The sequence below is a fragment of the Bos taurus genome, chromosome 29, assembly GCF_002263795.3.
Source record: "Bos taurus isolate L1 Dominette 01449 registration number 42190680 breed Hereford chromosome 29, ARS-UCD2.0, whole genome shotgun sequence".
Lineage (NCBI taxonomy): Eukaryota > Metazoa > Chordata > Mammalia > Artiodactyla > Bovidae > Bos > Bos taurus.
The window spans coordinates 37,409,754-37,420,908 of record NC_037356.1 but is presented as its reverse complement, the minus strand read 5'-3'; the positions used below and the strand labels follow the sequence as shown (position 1 = coordinate 37,420,908).

General features: G+C 48.7%; 1 long non-coding RNA gene across 1 annotated transcript; it reads right to left on the bottom strand.

Annotated features, from left to right (window-relative positions):
• Positions 1–5,661: 5,661 nt before the first annotated feature.
• On the bottom strand, positions 5,662–9,778 carry LOC112444913 (uncharacterized). The gene is made up of 2 exons (XR_003033308.2): positions 8,668–9,778; positions 5,662–6,455 (listed from the first exon to the last, which is right to left on the bottom strand). It is a non-coding gene; the product is annotated as an uncharacterized lncRNA (long non-coding RNA).
• Between the last annotated feature and the right edge of the window lie 1,377 nt (positions 9,779–11,155).

The window sequence follows — 11,155 nt, the reverse complement described above, 5'->3', positions numbered from 1 at the left end:
TCTGTTAAGTGTTTGGAAAATTGAAAGCAACGCAGCACCTCGGGTAGCTGCCTGACCTCGTCCCGGTGGAAGGGATCCTCACACCCCTAAAGCGTCCATCCTCTCCCCAGCCACAGCAGTCCATAGACGCCCCCGTCCGTCTCCTCCAGCCCCTCCCTCCGGCCGCCCACCCCCTCGCTCAGCCCCCCTTCCACCCCTCCCAGGCCTCCAGACCCGCTGTCCCTGCTCAGACCCCAGGTCCCTGGCGGGAGTTTCCTGTCCCCAGCGCCCGTACTTTCCATGACACAAGAGGAAGTCGGCTGAGCAGGGGCTGGGTTTTCCAGGCCGCCCGGCCCTGGGTGGAGGCCGAAGGTGGGGGTGAGGAGGGGGTTATCACCCCCCAACCCCCACCCCAGGGCCGTGTCAGTACCTCGTCGGCCTCCGCGGGAGAAGCGCCTGCCTGCGCTGCCCGGGCCCACACCAGGTAACCACGGGGGCTGCGGGTGTCTGTCCCTCAGTCACCCAGCGCTGCCTCAAGCCCTCCGAGTTCCCGAGCTCCCCAGCGCCCCTCAGGATTTGCCCCTCTTCGCCAGGGCAAAGGGGACGAGGGGACTTGGAGGAGAAGGGGGAGGAGCGGAGGGCTGGGAGGGGGAGGGGCAGCGGGAGGAGACGAAGGATGAATGAAATGTGACTGGTGCATAGTAGGACTTCAGCGCTTGTTGAATGAATGGATGAATCTATGGGGTGGTACCCGAGGACCCGGGGATGGCCCTGTGGCCAGAGGAGGCGCCTCTGCTCTGCGCGGTGGGCGGGAAGAACCCCCGCACGTATTTGTTTGTTGAATGACTCAGTGACCTAAATCCTTGAAAACCTGTTCTTGGCAGCCTGGAGGGGAGTTGGGGCCCGGGAGTGGAGGCGGGAGGGTGGGAGTGGAGACAGTCTTAACAGCAGCTCTCCTTCCCCACCACCTCAGGAAGTGCACTGCCCCTCCGCCCCCCTCCCCTCTCGCCCCCCCCCCCCGCCCCCAACCCCCACCGCTTTGTTCCAGTTCAATCAGATCTTTATTAGGGGACGAGGAGTGGGGAGGAGGGGCAAAAGGTCTGATTCTGAATCTGGGTGGGTAACTGAGGTGGTGGAGGGGTCCCACCTCTGCTTCACAGGATCACTCAGTGCCTCTGTTGGTTTATCTGCAAACCAGGGATTTGAATGATGCCAAGGCCCCAGTCTCCCGTTCTAGGACCCCTGCCCCCAGGCTGCACCGACGTGGGAGCTGGAGATGGGAGATTTGTCTGATCTGGAACCTGGACTGTTTGACTCTTTCTCTCTAGTGGGAAGGTGTCGTCGGGTGCCAGGGCTTTGTAGGAGGAGCAGAGTGCAGAGAACCCAAGTTTGCCATGGATAGGCGTGTGCTGGCTCTGTAAAGTGGCTCAGTGTGTGTACTTTCCTGGAGTCCTGGGTGGCCATGCAACCTGCAGGGACAGGTCGGGGCACCCTCCCTCCCACCTTTCCCAGCCACATCTGGGACCTGGGTTTTGCCATCTGATGACACTGGTCTCATATCCCTGTGGTGAAACCTTGAGTCAAGGATTCAAGTCAGTTACCTAAACTCTTCATCTGTAAAATGGGACGGTTTGAAGATAAAGCGTGTAATGTATATAAAGAGCATAGCACAGTCCTGGCTCCTGGTAAGGGCTCCAGAAACCAGAGTTGATATCATGGTCATTTCTGGGTGGAGAGTCTAGGGTTTAGGGGGCCCTGATGCCAACTTTCCATTTTGACTTGATGTGTGACCTTGGGCAAGTAATTTCCCCTTTCTGAGACTGGGAGTAGGGATAAGCCCTGCATTACAGGGCTTCTGGAAGTTTCCATCATTTAATGACATGTGCATGCGTACATGCTAAGTCACTTCATTCGTGTCTGACTCTTTGTGACCCCATGGATGGTAGCTCACTGAGTTTCTGTCCACGGGATTCTCCAGGCAAAAATAGTTGAAGAGCTTATAAATCCTAGTGCACTTGCTCCTCTGGGTGAGTGTGAGGCTGGTCAACTCAGGCCCCATCCACCCCAGCCTCTCAGGACTTATTCATGTTTCCTTATGAGGGCTATGTGCCTGGAGGCTCACCTGATGCCCTTGAATGAACTGACCTGCCTTTTTCACTGCCATCCCACCAGACCTGCTGCAGGCCTCCCCATGCTGGGTGTGCAAGAAATGTCCCACAGCCCATGGCTCGTGTGCAAATCACACATCTTGAGGACTCAGCATTCACAGTTTCTCTTTTGTTGCTCCTGTAAGATTAGACTTAATCGACTAGAAGGCTTAGGTTTGGATTGAGAAAATGAGGCCACCTAGTAGACAGAGTATGACAAGTGTTAACTGAGCCCGTTTTTCAGCTGAAGATCAGAGTGGTTAGGTGAATTTCCCTAGGCACACAGCTAACCAACAATGAGATCTGGACTGAGCCCCCAGGTCTCCTCGTCAGCACAGCACTCTCTCTTTTCTCAGGCGGCTGCTTCCTCTGCCCTTTGAGGACTTTTGCTGTATTATAATAGATGGGGAGCCTAGGAGGTGGAGAGACCCTGCTCTGTGTCCTTGGCCGCAGCCTCCTCTCTTGCAGCCTTATATCCCATCTGGAAAATGGGCAGAGCAGAACCTCTCTGGATGGATGTTGTGAGGTTGGCTGAGTGCCCTGTGGGAAAGGTGCAAAGTGGGTCGTCAGCACAGTCAGCTTCACGGCACCAGGGTCTCCAGCTTGATAGGGAAACATTCAGCATTTCTAAAGTCCTGGTGCTTGTTGGAAATGTTTCTGTTTCTTTCTTTTGTTCTCCAACCCATCCTTTCTCTCCCAGCACTGGCACACAGCTCTTTATTGAATGAATGAATGAATGACAGGGAGGCTTTGAGCATGGGCACAGGAAAGAGACTGACCAGCACACCATTTCCTACCTCCAAGCACTGAGTTTCCAATCTAGTTGGGGAGACCATCCAACAGGCAGCCGGGACTATGCATGAGCCTAATCTCTGGGAAAGTCAAGGAAGGCTTCCTGGAGGGAATGACATCCAAGCTGACACCTGAAGAATGAGCAGGAGTTTGCTGCTTTGGTGGTGAGATTGGTTTTCCACGCTGAGGGGAAAGGCTTCCGGGTCCTTTTAGCACAATAACCATGTTACTACAGGTGAGAAGGGTCTAGAAGTTGGGGGAGTTGGGTGTCAGTCCTGACTCAGCCTTTTATAGGCTCTGTGTCTGGGGATGTCTCCCCCTACCCCAAGATGGTCCCTTAGATTCCTCAGTCTGGATTGGGATGTTATTTAAAGAATACCATCGAAAACAACCTGAAAAATCAATATAGCCTTTATTTGAAGGATAAAATGGCAAAAGTCACATTAAAAAAAAAAAAATGCTCTTACACAGTGTTATTTTTAGAGAGCTCTCATGTGTTCCTCAGTGTGCAAATCAATAAATGCAAGGGTATTAGGCCACGGAGGGATAATGAAAAATAGGACAAAAGGCAAATAGGTTTCACTCCAACTCTATTCTGGAATATGATACAGTGAAGAGAGAGGACACAGATCACAACATACCAACGTGGAGAGACAGCCGTTCTGCTTAGTGACATTTCAGAACAATTTGTGTATTGCCATCTTATTTTCATAGCATAAAAATATGAGTGAATTGAATAGCCAGATATGTTTCTACATTCACAGAAAAAGGTTTTGCTGAATATTCATCAAAATAATAATAACAGAGATGAATTATGGGGGACAAGACTTGGTAGAAATGGAAAAATGAGGTTGAGTTGAGTTTTTGTTTTTATTATGCACCTCTGTATTGCTTAGTTTTATTTTTCAAAAAATGTGTATTGTGATTTTATGATAAATTTAATAACATAAAAGGGATCTGCAGAAAACCTTTTTTAAAAGTTCTGTGTATTTGTTTGTATAATTATATATGACATATAACTTTTTTATTATATGATTTTCCTTAATAATAAAAATAATGCATGTTTATTGAGAACAACCAAGTATAGTAGAGTATAAAAATAATAAAGCCACCCACAATCTTATCATATAGTATGACCACTGTTAACATATTAAGGAATACATTTTTATTTATAATTATAAATGAAATTATAAATAAAGCATTTATAATTATAATTTATAAATATTATAAATCAGTATCATGTATGATATATGTATTATATAAATAAAAGACGTGTATGTATTTATATGACACATAGAAAGATATATACATCTATAGATAGATACATACATCAATGTATGTATATATGGACGTATTTATAAGCTGCTTTTTTCTCTTAACGTATATCTTGAGTGTCTACCTATGTCATAGACTTATATAACATGGTTTTTGAATGGCTGTTCAATAGCTAATATATAAAAGTCCTGATGTTTGTTTAATTCCTATTACTGGACATTTGTATTGTTTACTTTCTAATTTTTTTGTTATTAAAAATAAATGTGTGATAAGTATTTTTACACAAATACTTTTTTCATACCTTTATTTCCTTTAAGTAAAATTATCTGAATCAACAGTTATGGCCATTCTAAATACCAAAAACATTTTTAGAAAATGGAATAACCCCTACCCCAATCTAGTTCCAATAAATCTGATTGTTGATTAGCTGAATTTACTTAAAGAGAAGGGCAACCCGAATGGCTTATTACCACTCTCAGGTTCAGAGTTGTTTTGTTGTTGACCGCACCGTTCGGCCTGCAGGATCTTAGTTCCCTGACCTGGGAAGAAAACCCGTACCACTACGTGGGAGTGCCGAGCCTTAACCCCCCGGCCACCAGCAAAGTCCCAGGATCAGGGATTTTTTTTATTCTGGAATGGACACTCCAACTCATTGAGGCAGCGTGCCCTGGCAATCTCAGAGGACAATTTTGAGATAATACTGCGACACACTTTTCTTTATTTACTGAGTGTCCAGAGCTCTCCTAGGATGACTTTGTCTAGTGATCTGGACCCATTGGTGGGAGGTTCCGAAGAGCCATGGCCACTGGCCCTGTTTCAGTGATGAGGAGCCTGAAGCTGTGTGAAATGTGGGGATGGGCCCAGGGGTGCTTGGCCTTTGCCTGGCGAAAGGGGCGGGGTAGCAGAGGCATCTGGAGAGGAGTCAGCCCTGGCCTGGGGTGGAGGGTGGGTGTAGCCCGGAGCCCCCACCCAGTCCAGACCTGTGTGCAGCCCTCACCTAGGTGTGCATTCCAGCAGATCCCCAAGTTTCAGAATGGGTTCCACAGCCTTAATTCTTTAAGCTCTGCTGAGGGCAGGGCATGTTGGTTTGACCCTCTGAGATGAACTGGAAGTAAGTATTTATTGGACCTGTATGTGGTGATGATGGTGATGGTGATGGTGTTAGTGGTTTCTACTTACCGAGCGTCTGCACAGCACCACGTGTTCTAAGTACTCATTATCATTTTTTTTTAAATTTGAGTATGCCATTATCACTGATATGGAAGATGATTTGGGGTGGCTTACAGATGAACATCTTTATCTCAATAACTATGTGTTTGTTTTAATTTATATTAATTTAATACTCTAGAAAACAGATAATTAGCATACCAAACCCATAATTTGTAAGGATGACATAAAATATTATTTTAAATTATTTAAACTGTTGAGCTGATTTAAAGGAAAAATATTAATACTTGTACAAAGTAAATATCAGGAAGATGGAATTTAATGTGTTTATCATTATTATTATTATTACTGGCTGCATTGCACAGCATGTGGGATCTTAGTTCCCAGACAAGGAATCAAATCATGTCCCCTGAAGTGGAAGTGTAGCGTCTTAATCACTGGACCATTAGGGAAGCCCCAGGAAGGTGGAATTTAAACAGTTGACATTTGGGACCATCAGAGACAGGTACCATTAATATTCCTATCTTTCAGTGGAGAGAGGAGAAAGTGGAAGCCAAGAGTTTCATTAATGGCAGAGCTCAGACTTGAACTCAGACGCTTAATTTACAGATTGTTCTATGGAGAAGGCAATGTAGGACATACCCAGAAAAGTGCAGATACACATGCACAGCTTCAGCGACTTCACAAACTGAACACGCCCATGTCCCCAGCACCCAGATCAAGAAACACAACCTGACCAGTACCCAGAAGCCCCCCTCCTCTGCTTCCTTGTCATCCACCCCTCCCCACCCAGGTATCCACCATCCTGACTTCTATCATCATAGTTTGGTTTTGTCTGTTCTTGAACTTTATCTAAATGGTATCACACAGTCTGGACTTTTTTGTGTCTGGCTTTTTTCACTCGACATTATGCTCGGGAAATCCATCGGTGTTACTATGTTATGGCGGAAGTTTGTTCTTTGTTGCTGTATAAGGAGGGTTCCATTGTGTGATGAGAACACAGTCCATTCATCCATTCTACACGACGGGCTTTGGGTCATCGTACAAAGTCCACTTTATTTTTACTCTTGAAGCTCTGCTGCCACCCACAGATGCCTGCACATAAAAGAGTAGACAGGACTTTCTCTAAAGAGCTGGAGACAAGGCAGAGTGTGAAACACACAAACCCACAATTACAGAGGCAGGTGCTTTTCTCATTGCAGAGCAGCCTTGAGGTGGCCTGGGTGGTCAGTGGTTTGGACAACTATAGTGCTTCTCTTGCGGCGTGACACTTTGTAAAGCACTTTTTCCAGCAGCATCTCACAGCCCCTTCAGATGTGGGGGTTGGGGGTAGGAGGGGCTGCCCCCATGCTATAGACCAGGAAACCGAAGCTAAGGGAAGTGACTCCGACACCCCAGGGGGAAAAAGCAACAACCAGGATCTGAACTCATGTCTCCTGATACTAAATCCTTGGCTGTTTGTACCTCCTTCTGACTGCCTGGTGAACCCAGGGGGCCTAGCCAGGCCATGGAGACCCTCAAGAGCCTAGAGATTCCAGCTGCCTTCTGAGAAAGAGTTCAAGCCAAAACCAGTTCCTGACATTTTGGAGTGAAAACTGCTGTCCTTTGAGCCTCAACTTTTTTCATTTGCAAAACAGGGGGAGGGTTCCTGCTTCCCCCTACCTTCGCCCCCCCACATCCAGGGGAGGGTTGTGGTGGCTATGCATGATCAATAACAACTCTGACTGTCAATCCTCCCAGAGCTGAACTTTCACATTCATTGTTGTAGCTGATCTCTAACCACCATGGGGAGGAAGGCAGCACAGATAACATTGGCCCCATTTTTAGTGACACACCCCTAGTCGCTTGGCAGGTTAAAGAACCAGCAAAGATCCAGGGTTCCTGAATGTCAGCCCAGCAGGATACCCCTACGCTTGCCACACTGGGCCTGTCTACTAGAGGAAGCCTGCTTTTGGGTGAACCGACACACTCCCCCGTGCCCAATATTCCAGAAGGGAAGGTGTTTGTGAGACTCTGGATCCATTTATCAGAACCAGCACGCAAACTGTGATGTTCCCTTCATTCTGTGCCAGCACCGCTCTGCTAGGTTGTCACAAGCTGGAAGGTAAAACGTGGCCCCGTGGCCGGTAAGCCATAACCCGCTGGCACTCGCCTGGGCTGTTTGTCTGTGGAGGCCAGGACCTGCGTGGGAGGGGGGCAAGCTCAGGGCCTGCCCTTGGTGTCCCTCTGAGGTTGGTCTGCTCAGCGTGTAGGGCTGGCCCTGGTCCTGATAAGACAGTCGGGCGGAGGAAGGTGCTGACATGACACTGGGCCCGTGCACCCAGGGTGAGGGCTGGGCGGGGCGTAGGAAGGAGTGGGAGGGGGGCGGAAGGAAGTTGGAGCTGCTCCTGCCCCTGCTCTCACCCTCAGCCAGGCCCTGGACCAAGGCTTCCTCCCCCAGGAAGCCCTCCTTGGTTTCCACTCTGCAGTGAGGTATGGGCTGCCCCATCTCCCTCCATGTTCTTTTCTCTTCTGAGCTCCCTTCCGACTTCCCTTCTCTGACGAGGAGCTGGGGCAGAAAAGCTGAAAGTCTAAAATTCAGTAATCCTGAGAGCTCATTCCTCCACAGGCTCTGCTAAAGGTAGAGTCACCATGGCCACGGGTTGAACTGTGAGGTTCCAGGTCAAGTCCTGGTAGTAGATTGGTGGAGGGAAGAGGAGATTGAAAACATGCTTGAGGATTTCTCAAGAGGGCTCCCCTGGTCAACTGGGTGTCATTCCAGTGCCTGGGTCCCTCAAGAGTGAGGCTGCATGCTGGGGCTGGAGACTGATGCTGGGGCCAGGGTGTCAGGGAGCTGAGGGATACGGGACTGTCATCTCTGAAAGTGGGATCTTTTAGCCCAAGGACCCTCCCCAGCACTCAAAGAGCTGGTTTTGGGGAATCCTGTTATTCACTGACCCCAGATCATGAGTAAATCTAAAAGGGGCACTTTTAGGGCCTGAGGACCTCTCTTTGTTCTGCCCATGGTTAAGGGGGCCCTGGAAGAGGAGATGAGCCACCTCAGAGGCAGCCAGAATGACACCAGTCAAGGAACGGGTGGTCAGGCTGCAGAACTGAGGATGGAGGCCCTGCCTAGTAACTCACCGAGGCTGCTTCCCCTCCAGCCTGGTTTCTGTTTCCTCTGCGCATGGTGGGGGCCACTGTCTAGGTTCACCCTGAGCCCCAGGTGGGGCCCGGCCTGCCCCAGGGGTCCAGTTTGTGCTTCAGGGTTCCATGAGCTACCTGATGCAATGTGTGTTGTGCATTTGTTTGGGGAGAAGGCACATACCTTCAGTCTGAGTCTCCATGCCTCAATGCTGCCTCAGAAGGCCCTCGAGCCTCAGAGGCTGGACGAGGCCGTGCAGCGTGAAAGCGTGGTCTCTTGTCTGGTTGGTTTGCTGGGCTTTGCTGCAGAAAATGCACCTTCTCCCCCTCGGAGGAAACCGCTGCCTGGGGACCCGGGCTTTGTGCTATTTGTCTGGGCTCTGCAAGTGATCAACTGTTCTGCCAGAAGTTACAGCTTGCCTGCATTTCCCTTGGCTCCCGAGTCCTGCCATGAGGAGCTTCTGGCCTGGTGCTGGCTGCTGGGGCTGGAGGTGATGTGAACCCCTTTGTACAGAGAAGGGGACTGAGGCCCCCAGGTCAGGTAACCATAAGGCCAGTGTGGAAAGACGTCTGGGACTTCAAATCTAGGTCCCAGGACTTTTCATCCCCTTGTTATCCAAGCTCTCTGGCCTTCTCTGTTGCCATGGCAACAACAGAACAAAGGCTGGCGGGAGTTCCTATTTACTAGCACTTTCCGTGCATCATCGGCTATTTCATTGACTGCTCTGCAACCCTGCAAACCCAGCATCTTTTTTTTAAATTGAAGTACAGTTAATTTACAATGTTGTACACACACATATATTATTTTTCATATTCTTTTCCATTACAGTTTATTAAAAGATACTTAATAGAGTTCTCTGTGCTATACGGTAGGTCCCTGTTTATTTTAAATACAGTACTATGTATCTGTTAATCCCAAACTCCCTAAATTGATCCTCACTTTCCTCTTTGCCAACCGTAACTTTGTTTTCTTTGTCTGAGTCCGTTTCTGTTTTATAGATAAGTTCGCTTGCATCATATTTTAGATTCCACATATAAGTGATATCCTGTGATATTTGTCTGTATCTGTCTGACCTTACTTAACTTGGTGTGATCACGTTGAGGTCCTGCCACGTTGCTACCAACAGCAAGCCGAGGATCTTGTCCCCCTCTAGGGCCGCTGCCTGTGGACAGATAAGCTGGCTCAGGTCCTGTGATCGGACCCCCGAGCCCCCGCATTTTCTCCGCCTCTCTCTGCATCACCAGTGGCTTCTCACACGCCAGTCGACAACCCACTCATTTCAAGCAACAGTCTAAATTCAGCGCCTCAGAAGTGTGCTGGGCCGAGCAGATCTGACTCTGAGCCCCAGCAGTCCCTTCCTTTTGGTTGACAAAGAGACTTCTCAGGCTTTGTCTGAGGCCCTGGGGAGTTTGAGGAGCTTGGAAATCAAGAGAGGGAATGGCACAGAGCAGAGAGAGGAGCCGCCCATCCCACACTGGGAGAAGGTGTTTGTTCCCTGTTACATCCTGAACTTTTTTGAAGTTAAATGTTTCTCTTTTGTTCCCCAGGGGTATGGCCTGGGGCCTGGGGCTTTAGGAGGGCTTGCAATGATGAGGCGCCGCTTTGGGGGTGGGGATGGCCATTCCCCGGTTCTCAGAGGAAAAAATCTCTTGGTGACAGAAATGAGATGGATTTGTTGTCAGCAATGTGAACGGTGAAGCTCAAGTTCCCCTCCTATTTCCTCTGATAGTGAAAAACTTCACTGATGTTTTATGGGAAGCTTAGAAAACAAAAAAGGACCGCTTTCCAGTCCAGGTGACCTGCCACCGTTTCCCCAGTGCGTTCGCAGCTGTCCTGGGGGGCGAGGGGAAAGGAGGCAAGTAAGGGCTGCTTCCTCCAGACCCCGCACTTGCAGGCCCAGCAGAGTGAGCCCCTCTCAGGGTGTCCGTGGTTGCCGTGCTGCCCTCCTAACCCTCAACCCCAGCCCCGTAGTGCTTGTCTCTGTCTGACCCACTTTCCCTCCCCAACCCAGGATCAGAGAGCTTAGTTTTCTGAACTACCCTTCTTCGGATTAGAAAAGAATAATCAATACTCGCTAATAACCCCCTGTGTGAAAATCAGAAGATACCTAAAATACATTAAAAAATGTAAATCACCCCCAGAATCTCATCACCCAGAGATCCTCATGGTCCCCTCGGGCTCTGGCCATCCTGCAAATGCTTCACTTACGTGTCCCTGGCCACCTGGCTTAAACCTGATCTCTATAGCACAGCCAGTTACACTTATTCCAGCTTTGCTTTTTGTTTTTAAAGCATATTTATTATTCTAAAGATTGCATGCTCACCTGAAAAACTTTGGAAAGCACAGAAGGGTATGTTCATGCTGCTTTCAACAGAGGAAAGAAACACATAACCGCATCTCCCCAAAGTGACCATTGTTAGTCTGGAATAGCTTCTTTTTGTCTTTTTGGAGTTTTGAAAAAAGCATATGTTTAAAGTCTATCTTTCCACAGTTGAGAGTATATTCGATAGAGGATTCTAGGTCTTGGTCTGACCTGCAATAGTGTGAATAAACATTGCCTGTGTCGATAAAAGCAGTAGCTCCTGTGTATGGTCTGCGTGTGCTCAGACTTTGCCTAGCTCTTTGCAAGGCGACATCTCGCTTAATTTTCTCACCACCTTACGAGGCAGGG